This window comes from Leptosomus discolor, chromosome 6 (assembly GCF_034619465.1).
Source record: "Leptosomus discolor isolate bLepDis1 chromosome 6, bLepDis1.hap2, whole genome shotgun sequence".
Taxonomy (NCBI): domain Eukaryota; kingdom Metazoa; phylum Chordata; class Aves; order Leptosomiformes; family Leptosomidae; genus Leptosomus; species Leptosomus discolor.
This window is the reverse complement of record NC_141396.1, coordinates 52,781,648-52,796,495: the sequence shown is the minus strand read 5'-3', so window position 1 is coordinate 52,796,495 and position 14,848 is coordinate 52,781,648.

The following is a 14,848-nucleotide window of genomic DNA, read 5'->3' as shown; positions in this document are numbered from 1 at the left end:
GGAGGGGGAAAGAGGCCAAAGGTTACAGAATGAGGGACACTGGCCTGCCTAAAATGCCCCCTCACTGTTTGGTGCCATTAATGAACCCCTAATGGTCCTTATTAGCCACAGCTTGTATAGAACAATGCAGCTGGCAGAGGCCCCAGGCTCCAGCCCCCTCCTCCTTCCCCTCCATTCATATGCAGGGAGCATGTACTTCAAGGAGCCGGCTTATTATTTTGCTGGCAGAGGAGGGTAGAGGCTCACCCGTGGCTTGCAGAGGGCAAGCTTCTGATTCACTCTGGACTAACAGCAGCTCTTTGCTCATGGGAGGGAGGGTCTTCTTCCCCACCCCTCTCCCCATCCCGAGGTGGGACTGCAGGTTTTTGGGATATTGATGACCAGGCAAATGCCTTACAACACAGACTGAATCAAAATATGTCTTAATTATACACCCCAGCTAAATACGGGTTTCCTACATTAAAGGATGTATTTATATAATTATTTGTTACCTTGTACAGATGTGTAAAATATGTATATATCCAAAGCTATACAGTCTGTAAATTTTTTTGTAAAAAAGTTTAGAGGCTACCCCTGTAAGAGCAAATATGAGTATTCTATTTTGTCAATAAAACAACTTTTGATAAATGACTTTTTCAAGCTTTGCCCCTCCTCCTGCCCTGGTTATTCCAGCTGCTGTGGCTTCAGGGGGTTCTATAAAGGATGAACTACATTCATGCTCCAGTCGTTACAGTGAGATACGTAGACACAAGGAAAACAAGTCATTCAACAAGTTGTTCTGAAAAAGTATTTGCCAAAACTGGGAGATGCCTTACCATAGTGCTCTGCTTTTTGAAAGATGACAGTGCCTTTAAACGGAGCCTTTTCAAAAGATTCATCTCACGTGGCATGTTAAGTATCCCTTTAAAATCGGTGTTATTTTAGGAATGCGCATACACGCCTCTCATATCTGTTGTCTACGCTTCTGTAAGCACCTGCCTTTCCGGGGATGCATACTGAAGTGTAAGAGGTTAATGTTTTAAATTCATAGATCACGTACTACAGTGGAACAGCGAGTTGAGATTTGTTAGATCAATCTCTTCTTAACAGATTAAACTAACATCTTAACTTTTGTATATCAAATATGGTCCTTTTTCAAGAGAAAAGGTATTGTTCTTCTGTCAGGACTAAGCTAATTTATTTGAGCAGAAGGCTGTTGAATTAACAGAAGAATGCTTTGGCAATTGTTGAACTTTTTACCTGTCTGCCCAGTGGCTCAGAACATCATTCCTTTAAGAGGAGCTAAATGAATAGGGTTAATCTGTAGGGAACTTGGTTTCTTTTGAGTTTGGGAAAACTTTGATCTTTTCTCTTCACCAAACGTGATGTATAGTCTGAAGTTTCTTTCCCTGCTGCCTGGTTCCTCTTGTTGCAGACCAATTGGCCACCATGGAGCCTTAAAGTTCTTCAATTAAAGGGACGTGGGACTTTTTTTTTTTTTTTTTTTTTTTATTTTAAGAGGAAGACTTGTAACAGTTAGTGAACACCAGAGGGAAAAGGGAGAACAGCCTTTTAAACAGCTTTTCCCTGCATTGTTAGCCAGACTGCAGGCAGCAAGGCATGGCTTGGAGCATTATAGAAAAGAGCTATGAATGCCCTACAGGTGGTCTGCTCACATAATCTCCCCAATTTAAAACATTTTCCTTTACAGGACAATTGCATTACAAAACTCCCTTCTCTTTCGCTCCTAATTGAACCAAAGAACAACTACAAGATTTTCTTTTAAAAACTGAGTGTCTATAAAAAAAATATTATAATCTATTAACTACATTCTAATCTGTTTTCTAAAATGGGATCCGAATACCAGGAGTAAAAGCTGCACTAGCTGTTATTCCAGATAATTTTATGCCTTCTGCTTATATTCTGTCAAATTAGCAATCATTTAAAAGCAATTGGTTAGGTTGTGTGCTAGCAGTGAAAAGATAGCCCCAGGTCCCTTATTAACCTGTCAATCATGATAAGAGATGGGCAGCTACCCTACTAATGACACAGATATCAGTCACGATTTGTGGGAAAAACCTTGTTCCATTGAGCACTGACTTGATTATTGGTGTCCCTTTCAAAGATCCCGTAACTTAATAGACTCCTCCACTTCTACAAAGTTACTGAGATCATGAAAAGGAGGAATTTCAAATGCCAATCTCTAACTCCTTGGAGGGAAAAATAACTTTAACTTCTCAAATGCAAAGTGTGTTCCACTGGGATTTATGCCTGGTGCCTATTTATACACCAGTTGACCAGGATCACAACACTGACGTACCGGTAAGCTGGAAAGGCCCCAGTATTTTCCTGTATTGCTGGAAACATTGTTTAACGGTTGTTGAAACATTTAAATCGGCGTGGCAATTTCCCCTGCTGGCAGCGCGGCTATGGTAGAGGTCTTCCTGCTGGGGAAAGCCCCATGTACGGAAGCACAATCACTTCTTCAGATAAAAATCTGTGTTCCTTCCCCTCCAGTGGGTTCTAGCAAGGAAGACCGCGGGGAGGTACAGCCACAACTATTCTGCGAGAATCTGTTTAGATAGGTCTCTCACAGACTGCTGGTACAGGTTGCTAGTGCTGAGATAAAAGCATTTCTAGTAAAAGATAGGAAGTAGCCCTGTGGCTTAACCTACTCTGGAAGAGGTGCTGCAGGTGGACTTATTCAGGAAAGCAGTCTCAGAGCTAGTTAACAAGATGCCTGCTTTGGAAGTGACTAATATGATGCAAAGGTTAAACAAAAAATGAGACAAAATTCAAATCACACAACCCTGGGGAAATGGTGCTAGAGAAGTTAATTTACAAGTGCAGATTTTTGTGAATCAACATAAAATTTCAGTCTAGGGGAAAAAATCAGGGAAAAAACCCAACAGCAAGGCATTTAGGTATACAAGAAATAAAAACCCACAGCTACACGGAACGTCACATTGTTATAATATCCTTTATCAGACTTTAAAGATAAATCTGCTATGAAGACAGAAAAGGTATCAGTGAGGTGATAGGAGTTACATGTTAAATTTCAAGGTCTGATGATAAACTGCCTTCTTCCCAAATCTGTCAGAGAACTACTAAAAACAGTCCCAGCAGACCCGTGACCCAAGTCTTTGCCTGCAGAGTAGGAGCGCCCTCAGCATCTCTGCTAACATAGGCTCTCCCGTGGGCAGGAGCAGCACCCACACCCCACCCCCCCACCCCCACCCCACCCCCCCAGCAGCCACGCCAGCTCTGGGGAGCTAAGGGAAAGCTTTATCCCACAGCACAGCTTGTATAGCAACATTTGGAGCGCCAGAAAGATGGCAACTAAAAGCCCCCTGCAGCTCACAGAAAGGTCTAACTAACTGCTCTGTTCAGGAGAGTGACTAAGCTAGCAGAGAAACACGGTTTGAGATATTTTTTTTCTTCTCTAGTAAGCAACATACCTTTGGAGTGCTCCTTTTCTTTCCAGGGCCTCTCCCTGCTTTACAAGTTCCTGTTTCAAAAGGAAATTCTATGGATTATTGTCCTCCTGATGTAATGACTGAATAATCCTGCAGCCTCCTCCAAAGGAGCTGGTCCAGCTGCCAAGTGGGCCTTTTAAAAAGCGGGAGAGCAGCACAGGTATGCTGCAGAGCCTCAGGAGGGACACCACACCCCCCACACCCCACACCCCCCACCACCCCCCCCGGGCCTGGCTGCTGAGTCCCTTGGGGGCTACCTGGAAGGGTCCTGCAACCTACTCCAAAGTTTTCCCTGTGCAAGGGAAGCTTCCCTGGAGCTTTGATAATCAATAATGCAAGGGAAGAGACTTCAGACAGAGGAATTGGGAAATTCTTACATATTGGAATAATATGAATGTGGCCAGGCTTTCCGGGAGAGCTATGAAGGCCAACACTGGCACAGAAGGAGTCTTTTTTCCTTCTTTCTTGCACAATACTTTAAAATCAAGGTATTGGGGTGCTCACCCATCCAGGAGTTCTTCAAATGTGCTTGACTAGTTCTAAAAGGTCTCCCAGGTGAGGTAGGAAAGCTGGAGGCAGGGGTGCCTCTGTGCACATACTACCCACAGTGTGCTTCACCCCAGCTTCAGAGCCCAGGCTCTTTCCAGATTCACTCAGGCAGGCATCTCACTAGACACCTGAAGGTGGCTTGTAGGAAAAATCGACAACAGCTTTTCACGAGACAAAACCAGTCCTGGGAGCCAAAGCAGAATGTCCAAATTTTAAAAGGAATCAGTAGCTGAGAAAGAAATACTGTAGTCCTTGGGAGAATCCCTGGTCTACTTTGAAATATAAAAACTTCAATACAAGACCACTGTTTGATCCCACTGACTGCACTCAATATACTTCTTTCACAAGCACCACATGCAGTGCAAAAGCCAAACCTAGCCTGCCCAGCAAGTTAACCTTCTTGATCAATAAAGACATGGAATTATATATGGGATAGACGGGCCACCTTATGTCGGTGAATTGGTGATAATGAATGTTGAAAAATGACAAAAGATGCTCCTGGAGTGAAAGCTCAATTATAATCAAGATCATGCTGGAGAAAAGCTCAACACGGGCCAGTCAAACCAGCTTGTAGAATCACAACTGGTTTCCAACCTGTTACAACCTGCCTGTAGCATGCCCTGCTCCTGCACCCCATTTCCAGAGCCACACGGCCTCTGTTTCTTTAGGCGCACACTTCTTCCGCCCCTACCCACGACGGCCAAGCCTGCTTCTGGCCCAAAAGGGAAGCAAATGAGGGACAATCTCTCTCCGTTGCCCATCCTGGCCATGTTCCCTTTTTGCCTTGCATACCAAAATTGGATGGTATGCAAAAGATGGCACATGTCTTCCTAGAATTAAAGAGGCTGGGCAACAAAGGTAACCCTGAAAGCAATAGGATGAGGCCAAGAAGAATAAAGTGATTTACAGATGATGGTCCAAGGAAGAAATATTAAACAGGGCAGACTCCCTGCATGTGGTCATGATGAGTTCTAGGCAGCCTTTATGAGAACTCAACTAGAAATGTTCAGGCAGCTCTATTATTTAAGCTTTTATAAATATCCGTCATTACTGTAATCAGGTACATGAATTTCCCTAGTTCAGCAGAAAGGATCACACATCGTAAATGCTATGGTGGTACAGAAATAACTAGTGTCTGGTATTAAAATGTGGAGCCATAATCTGAGGTGACTAAGGATAGTCAAATGACTTCAGAAACTAGTACCTAAGGTCAAATGCTGAAGCACGTTTTTGAAGGCTGAGATAATACCTTTTCACTCCTACAAGTCTCTTATCTATGATCTCAAAACACTTAACATTCACTAGTGAATTAATAGTCAAACTTCTTGGCAGACAAAAATTGCAGTAATAATACCCAGGCTAATGAAACTTAAGGGCAAGTCTAGGGGAAGGACATGGCTTTCCTGACTCTTCCGTGTTTTCAGTAACACTCCATTTTACGAGCCCATCCTCACACTTACGCCCTCTCCACCAGTTTCCCCCCAAAGGCCACAGTCCCCCACGCCCGGAGCATACGCCGTTTCCCCGGCACGGCATCACGTCTGCCACCGGGTTTCCACAGAGCGGCCACTCTCCCCGCCTGCCTTTGCGGCCAGCGAGGCACCCAGGCCCGCACACGGCGCCCGGGTGGGAGCTGTGATCCCCCTCCCCAGGAAGACACGAAGAGCTCTGAGGGAGCGGGGTGAAGAGGGACACACCAGCGCGGGGCCGTCACCTCGGCTGGCCGGCCCGCACCGGGGCTGCGTCCGCTGACGGGCTGAGCTCACAGCGGCTTTCCGGGCCCTGCAGAGACACGGCTCGTCCTTCCCGGGGCAGGCGGAGAAGAGCGTCTGCAACACGGGGCTGATGCCGGCAGGCGGAGGGGCTCCGGCAGGAACGGGCGTGCGGCGGGGCCGGGGCAGCGCGGGGGGGGGGGGAGCAGCAGGGGGGGCCCGCCGCTCCGCTCCGCTCGCCGCCCGGCACTGCCCTCCGCTGGGAGCGACCGGCAGTGCCACCCGGGGCCGCCCGCCCTTCCCCGCTCTCGCAGGGCCGCGCAGCAGCGTCAGCAACCGCCTTCTCGGCTTCTCCTCCCGCTTCGGTGCGCGGTGCGGGCGACGCCGCCGACGCCTTCCCCGTCCCCGCGCCGGACGGGCGGGCAGCGCGCCCAGAGACCCGCCCGCTGCCCGTGCGTGCGGCCGCGCGCCTACGTACTGACCGCGCGCCTACGTGCTGACCGTGCCCGTACGTGCCGGCCGTGCCCGCACGTGGGGCCGCGGCGCTGCGGGCAGAGGCGGCTGCCGCCGCCCCGGCCAGGAGGGCTCCGGCGCCGCTCCGCGCAGCAGCTCTTCCGCAGAGCCCGGCTGCCGCCAGCAGGAGGCGGGCAGGTTGCTGCGCTCCCCCGGCGTCCCGGGAAGGGGGAGCCGGGCCGTCCCTCTCGGGCCTTGTCCGATGTTTTCCCTGTGTTGCAGGAGAAGAAAACGGTTCTTTTCCAGTCGGTTTTGCCTCACGCGCGGCTCGTCCGGTGCTTTCGTTCACGCGTGTGCTCGGTGCGTTAGCTGGCCGTTCTTTCTCCCAAACACCAGTCGTTGCTGAACGTTTTTCACACGGAAGCGTTACTCTCAGATGTTTTTCTCTACTTGATTTTTTCCAGAAAATAAACTTGCGACTAGAGCGTCCCATTTTCACATCTTCTGAAAGTAGAAAGAATCATTTTCATGCTATGAACTGACTTGATTCCAAGTGTACATTAGACACGATACCCTCATCGTTTCTCAGTGGTTGAAATCTGAACAGTCTCTCGCCGTAAATCAGAAAACGCAGCAACATGTGGCTTACGACACAAACGACTGGCTTTGGCTTTCTGTCCAAATGTAGGGTGGGAATAAAATTAAACCTGACTTTTTGTTAGGGAAGGGGGAATGTTTCCCCTCCAGCTCCAGAACCTGCAGTTTCAGGGCGGCTGCAAGTTCTGTACGTTGCTGCCGTCTGGAGCTACAGCCCCAGCGCCGCGGCGGGGGGAGACCAGACACTCGGAAGAAGCTGTGCTATTTTCTTTCCCCAAACCTGCTGGGCAGAAAACTGTTTACCGTTGTGATTTTTAAGCTGAAGTTACTTTTTTGCAAAACTCTAGGGAAGCAGTATTTTGCCTGTAACAAATTGGAAGAGCACAGTTTTCCAGGATACGGAGCACAGCGTTAGGAACAGTCAGATCAGAGACCCACAAGGAGCTTCATTGCTGCCATCCTCTAGCTCATTAGTGTACAAGAATGGTGTGTGTTGTTTTTACCAGCTAAAGAGTTATTTATGGCTCCTATGTTCTCAAGCCAAAGTGAGTGAGGGGTGCAACCAGGGCAAACGCATCAGAGCAATGCAAATCACTGACAAGGCATCGTGAATGCAAGCTGAGCAGAATTTAAATACAATCCATGAATGAGAGGAAAGATTTGCATGAGGGAAAGAATCATTAGAATCTGATTTAACAAGCAGTATATAAAATGGGCCTTTGCAGCTTAAAATGAAGCAAAGCACATTCACGTTATGCGTTCTTAACGAAAAAAAAAGCAAAATCACAAAACCCCTAATTTATTAGTAGAGCTTGGAACAGAAATGGTTTTCACAGAATACCTTTAGATCCTGATTCAGAAAACTTGTGCTTGACTGCTTTCTTGAATAGAAGTGGATCATAAACATGTCGGGTGGTAAGGACTATTTAAGTGCATGCCAAAGTCCTTTTGATTTCAGTGAGATTTTATAAGATGCTTAAAGTAAGCGTATGCGTAAATGTTTTCCTGAACAGGAGTGCTTTTCTGAATTAGGGTCTAACTCATTAATTTACACAGTGCTTTCAAACATAATTCCTTCTGGGAAAAGAGGATAGATGAGAAAAAAAAATTACGTACTTCTGCCTGTCTTAAAAGAAGGTAATGGAGAATTATTCTGGGTAGAATCATTCAGGGTAGCATTTTCTGTAAGGTCCAAAAGCCAACAGTGACATTTCTGAGGAAGTTGAGACAGAAAAATGTTCATGGAGCAACTTTCAGACACTCTTGTGGTTTCATCACAACTAAATTATGGAAGATTTTGAATACAAGGTATATATAGATAACGACAGGCTCTCAGAAGAAAAAGGATATGTTATTTTACATTAAGTGGTATTATATTCTATCTTTGAGGAAAGTAAGAGAATTGCTTTTAAGAAACTCCTGCCATATTTTGTTTCCAGCCAGTTGTCACCAACACTGGGCAGAACAAACTTCTGTTTAATGTCTCCTAAAATGCAATGTGCCTGCCTCCAAATACCCTGTCTTTTGAAGCAAAGGCTGAGGTGGCAGTCTCTGATCTGCTGTGTTTTCTGATAGGAGACCATACATCTCTGTCAACACTGGACAATCTTTTCTATTGAAGCATTGGTCTGGCTGTGTATTTACGTCTCCTAGCATGTTGCTGTGGAACTACAGTGCTTCTTTTTATGCACCTCTCTCGAGTAAGTCATTAGCAACAGCGCACGTGAGAAATGAAAGAGCTCAGTCTGCAGCCATGTGGCCGTTAGACTGGTGTAAATTTTTCTTTTGGTGTTTTAGAAGATTTCAGAGTGTTGCAGCGGTGACTTGCAAGATGTCTTTTTGAAATCTATGAAAGGTACGACTGGTGTGGTTTTGTTTTTCCTGCTCTTTTCCTAAAAAATTCTACCGTGAAAATGGTTTGCATCATATGATATTCCAGGTCAACAGCAGTACCGTTCTCCTGACTTTGCTTTCTTTGTCTCTTTTGTTGAGCAAAACCAGTATCACATTTGGTGAAAGGTAACATCCTCTACAGTAATACTTCTCCAGCTGTGATCATTGCTTAACTATTTCTTGGTGTTTTCATACTTTCACTTTTTCTTTCTTCCCCCCCCCCCCAAGTGCCATGTTTAGGTGAAGGCTGAGGTTCAGCTTAAGACTAAGACATCTAAATGCAGGTAGGTATCTAAATATGTTTTGGGGTTTTTTTAAGATAAGCTGTTACATAAACTCCTGTTGCAGTCAGCAGAGTGCTAGTAATGTCGTCAGTGGGTCCCGACAGGTGAGTCAGTTCACTCTGAAGTAAACTTTTGGGCCTTAATTCTATTGCCCAGACACAGGATCCAGGTGGTCCTGGAGACTCCTACACAGTTTCTACCTGCCTCTCCAAATGATCATTCATTTATTCAGTATAATCATTTAATTTATTTAGTATAATAATAATTTATTGAAAAGGTGCTGTTTTAGTATCACCTCTTTTGGCAGTCTCCTCACCTGTAACGATATCTGTGTGCTTTCTTCTACCTCTCTGCAGTATATTGACTTCTCTGTTCTTTATGTTATACTTTAGAATTTATTTTGCTGCTGCTTCATTTCCTGGCAACATTTTAGGGAGGCTATTTTTTACTTTGGTTTGCTTCCTGTCTTCAGTTTTCTTCATTTACACATACTTTAGGATGGCTTAAAGTGCGTAACCATGTCCTTAAACCATGCAAGTTCCATCAGCTCCTCTAGAGAGCAGCAGATATGTTCAAATAAAATAGTAACATGATTCAACCTAATGTTCCCTAAAACACTCGCTTTATGAATAAATAATCTTTATTAACTAAGCTAGCTAAGTACTGATAAAGAGCAAAGAACTACAAAGAATGGAGGTCCTATACCGAAGTCTGGCATTTTCAGACATTTTCCGAGAACTGTCCTAGCCCTGGCACCCAGCGTGGATGCAGCCCTCCACACTCTAACGGCCCTACCTGAGCCCAACCCCAACTCACTCACATCTTACAGCAGATGGGAGAAGGAAGGCAACTGGGGTGCAGCCTGGGCCAGGGACTAGACTTGGATGCCCACCAGATCTGTGGGCTGTAGAGCTTCCCTTCCTTACTCACACAGGACTGTCAGCCAGGAGGAAGCATTCACTTTCTGAAAAACACCCACAAGTTCTCCATTCCTCATGGTCATCAGTGGGTGTTTGACAGATGGGGCTCTGTCTTCTGGCATGCACCACGTTTTAAGAAAACTTGGCACTTGACAGTGAGCCACAATTATTATTTTTTTTTTTTAAATAATCAAAGTAATGAAAAGTCTTTCCAGCTACAGACCTCTTCAGACTAACACCACTGTGTGTTTGAACCTAAATAATACATAAACCTTGAAAAGACAGACAAAGGTCTCTCTGTTCTTTAAGATCGGTCTCCAAAGCAAGATTGACAACTGCCTGCCTAAGGACTCGCCCAGCTGACACAGCCCTAACAGCAATGCAAACATTCTAATGGGAAAACCTGTAAAAAAGAGCTTTCAAAATCACACGTTTGCAGGCCTGTCTCTGGTAAGGTTTTCTGCCAGTAAAGCTTCTAGGCCTATGCTCGAGTTTGTATTGACTGTCTAAAGCAGCTTTTGCAAAGGTTTTTCTCTCAGTTTTAAGCCTGGCCAATGAAGCCAACTTAAGTCACCCCAGATCTGCAGAAGGCCTATGGCTGCAAGCAGAGCAGCTTTTTCTCATGACGCACGCTACATTTCATCACCACTACCGCCCCTCCTGGGGGCATTCACTTCAGATTGCCAGGTACCAAGGTACACATTGGAACCGCCTTCCCCCCAAAAAGCACCTGAGCTTTGGTAAACATGAAGGGCTCTAAGAGGTGGCTCTGGATGTACAGAAAATGTTGCCAGTGTAAGGGCTACTGCCAAGGCCACACTGAAGCAAGGGGCTGAACTCCCTCCTGGAAAACGGACTTACCATGGGTTGGGACACACAGGGGGCTAGGCCAGGGTACAGATGGGCTGGCCTCTGACAAAGCTGGAGGGGGCTGGAGGAGCCGAGAAGTGGATAGGGCCTATATGCATCTTCCATTGCTTGCTTCAAGGATGCTCACCTCGTCCTGGCATGCTAGCACAATGCCGGGGAAAGGCAAGGAGGGGAAATACAGCAAGAGGGAATGTTCTGTGTGCCACTAAAGACCATGTTTATCACCACATTTTCCCTGTTCCTGGGTCATCTTCCGTACCAGGATCCTGCCTCTTCAGCGACTGCATGGCACTGGCTGGCTTCTGCTGGTAGGCTGGAAAGTAAAGGCAGACACAGACGGATACAACTATTACAGCCACACAGGCAGTCTGGTAAACAAGTTCTGCCTCATTTTGGAAACACACTTTGCCAAAGATCCTGAAAATGGTAGAAGTAGTACCCCAGGGTGGGTGGCAAAGGCTGTACCTTGCTGCTTTTTTGAGATGAGTGCTGGCAGCTGGGGCAGCCCCATGGGGGGTGTAGCTGGGGTACTGGAAAGCCACAGCCTTCTGCACCATGAGACCCCACCTGGTACTGAGGCAGAAAGAATATAAAGAGACTGGCAAAACTGGAAGTAGCTGACACTCACTAGCACTTTCTCTTTACAAACTTAATTCCTGCAAACACTTACATGCACATTGCATGGCGATGTGCCAAATGGCAGGGAAGACTCCACCAAGGGAGCTCAGTCCTCACTGAGTTGGTCGGTGAGGTCTTCTGCCAGGGCTGAGGCACCCATACCCATACTTCATGATGTTCTTTATATAGTCCAGTTTCAAGGAAGATCCTGCTGACTCCCCAGTCCAAATAGTTTTCTCTACAGTTAACTTTGCAGACACAGAGGTGTGCATGCAATTGTATTACCTATCATCTGCTAAAGGGTTGCTCTGCAAGGTGGCCCTAGCTTTGCAACAGTTTCTCAGTGTAACCCTATAGCATAGAATTCATTTCAGCTAATCTACTAATTGCTCATGAATCAACAGAAGATATACTCCATGTTCAAGGTGTTCAGTTGTTACTAGCAGGGGCCTGCAGGGATGCAGTGGGAAGCTCTGTAGGGACTGAAAAGTCCTGAAAGTTGTATTTTGGTGCCTCAGCTGAACTGTTCTTACAATGTCTGCGCATGCACTCCAAAAACAGGGCAAAATTTGTATAGAACTTAGTGTCAGAAGCAGTGTGGGACAATACCTAAAATGAGCTGTTGCCCAGCTCCTAGTAGGCTGGACCCCAGGTCCCACGCAACAAGAATATTACCCACTGGTATCAACAAGGATTTCAACAGAAGTGAACAGCCTAAACATTTTGCTGAAGCCTTTAATCTTTAATTTGTAGGATTTTGGGTTATACCAGAAATACTTCTCAAAACATAAAGTGTGCTGAGCCAAATTGTTCCTGGAAGTGAGCCTTGTAGGAATATTTTAGGAATCTCATGTAAGAATAAACAACTGCTTGGATGTTTTAATCAACTTTTGTTTGTTTGTTTGTTTTTCTCATGAGGAAAGTACTGTCCTGTGGAGGAATGAAGTGTCACTGCCAAGTTTAAACCACGCTGGTACCATTGTAATGATTTTTGCTGAAGTACAGAGAGCTAACTAAATAGGAAGCATGAGACTGTTTTCTAAGAGGTTGTCAATATTTCTGTCCAGAAGTCATGAAATACGTTTCTCAAACACGGGTAATTGAGAGAAATTATTTTCTATTTATCTGCACGTTTTAGAGTCTATTGCTATAGACTCTGAAAATTATGATGGATTTCTTCTGATTGAAGTAGCTCCATGTTTCACATAAGTCCAGACCATGAAGTGGATAATTTTTAACACTTCTATCTATCTGTCTTCATTACAAAAATATCTGTGTTTAGATCATTCCTTAATTTAGGGTCATCTTGTGAATTTCATACGTGTTTGTGCTCCATGGAATCAGTTCTGCATGACTGGCAGAAGACAGGAGTGGGGCTGCAATGCAAATTCTGTGGTTTTCTCCAGTCATTCAAAAACCAGGATCTTTTCTAGACTGCGCTCCAAGACGTGTGTGAAAGTCTCTGGTGAACCTGTACAAACAGCTATCTATCAACACATAGCATTTGGTAAACTGTGTTGTAGATATTCCATGTTTATGTTTCAGAAAAATGCTTTATAAAGAGGCTTGCTGAAGCAGAAAAAAAGAGCTTGGATTCGTTAGCCAACGTATACATAAGTTGTCTATCTACCTACTTTTTAATATCTCTACTAGGCCTTCAAGGATAGCACAGAGCTTTAGGGAAAAAAAAAAGGTACCAGAAAGAAAGAGCTAATTGCACTGTATATGGTCTGTCAGAAGTAAAAATCACTCAAACTGACTTCTAGAGAAACAAGCAGAAGGAGTGGGTGTCTAAGTGGGTGCCTAATTTGTCAGGACAAGGAAGGCATCGCTTAACAAACCTAGTGGGGCTCTAACAGCATCTTATCCTGATTTCTCTAAAAAAAAATTAAAACCCAATATTGCCTATTTTCAGTACAAGGAAAAAGCAGGAAATCACAGAGGAAAATGCAAAAATTCACGCTACTAGGCCAAAATCTTTTGTTTCTTTCTATTATTGTTATTTCTTGGCCAAAAGTAACATGTTCAGTGAAAGAAAATCCCCAGTCACACTCCAGTGTGCAGTGCCTAAAGTCTCACAGGCAAGATAACTGTTACAGACATAGGAAAGCCAGAAGTGAAAGGACTGACCTCTGATTGGTAACCCCAAATCCTCCATCTTTCTTGAGGGCACCATATATAAACTTCAGTTTCTAAAGAAAAGCTCAGATTCTGCCATCATCTTCACTCAGACAATTGTTCATCAGCAAAAGCTTTTCCAAGCTAATCCACTACTCAACCTAACGTGTTAGCTGCAGAACCTGAATTAGAGACAGCTGTCTGTCTCCCGGCCTTTCCATGTTGTGAATGGCACAGGATCACAGAACGGCCCTTGGCATTAGCACTGTATGTGTACTCCATAATTAAATTACAGTTGTGGAGATGGCCTGGGACATCCTGCCTGTCAAACCCAAATAGAAGAAACAGAAGGGAGAGTGGGAGAAGGCAAAAGCTAGTGAAGAAGATTGTGATTGTGATTGCAATCTAGCTACATGGGTGCTGGATAATTTTAATTGTAGAGATACAGTTCATACTTTCCGGTCAGATTTCTGCCTTGGTGAACTCATTTTTCAGAACTGGCACTGCTGTGCATCACAGGCCAAGAGTTCATGCTATGACAGTGAGCATCTAATTTGCAGAACGTTTTAGCTACTCAATTACAATGTAAGAGAATTACATTGTGAAATTACTTCTCTATCAGTTGAATGTCAGGCTATTAAAATTAGTACAAAAGACAGAAGTTAAAGAAGAGCCTTTTCAACTGATCTACTTTCCTATTTTTGGAGATGCATTTCTTTATTATCCTAAAATACTACAAGCAGTAATAATTTATCTGTTCTCCATTGTAATCATGACATTAAAATAAAATAATGTGCAATTAATATCCTCTGTAATGATCTCTTCTAGAAAGATAATCACTGCAATAACTATGTATCATGTAAGGGTAGATAATTTTAATAACTTGAAAGAATACACTGAGGATGTCTCTACATTGTTAACTCCAGGTTTAATACTTATTCTGGTCTGAACTGAGAGATTCGTGGAGAACAACTGCTGCTAATGGGAAATTATGCATTCCCTAGACACCTGTCTACAGTGTATTTCACAAGAGAAGAGAGAGTCACAGCTTTCCAGTATGCTGATGAGAGTAAATCAAAGTGACCCAAGATAGAGTGTGAGGAAAAAGGATAAAGTGATTATAACTGATTGAAACTTGGGCTCGGCTTCTATTTTGGTACAAAAAAAACCCCCCATGCTCCAAAGTAAAACAAAACAAAAAAAAAAAATTGAAAAAACAATTTTGTTTAGAAAAAAGTTTTCAAAAAGCTATCTTATTTTAATTTTTTTTTTTTTTTTTTTTTTTTAAATCATGCTGATATTGCAGAAACACCCAGTGATACTTTATTCTGATGCATGGAAAACTGTGAATTCCAGGTCTCCAGCAGCCTGCTAGATAC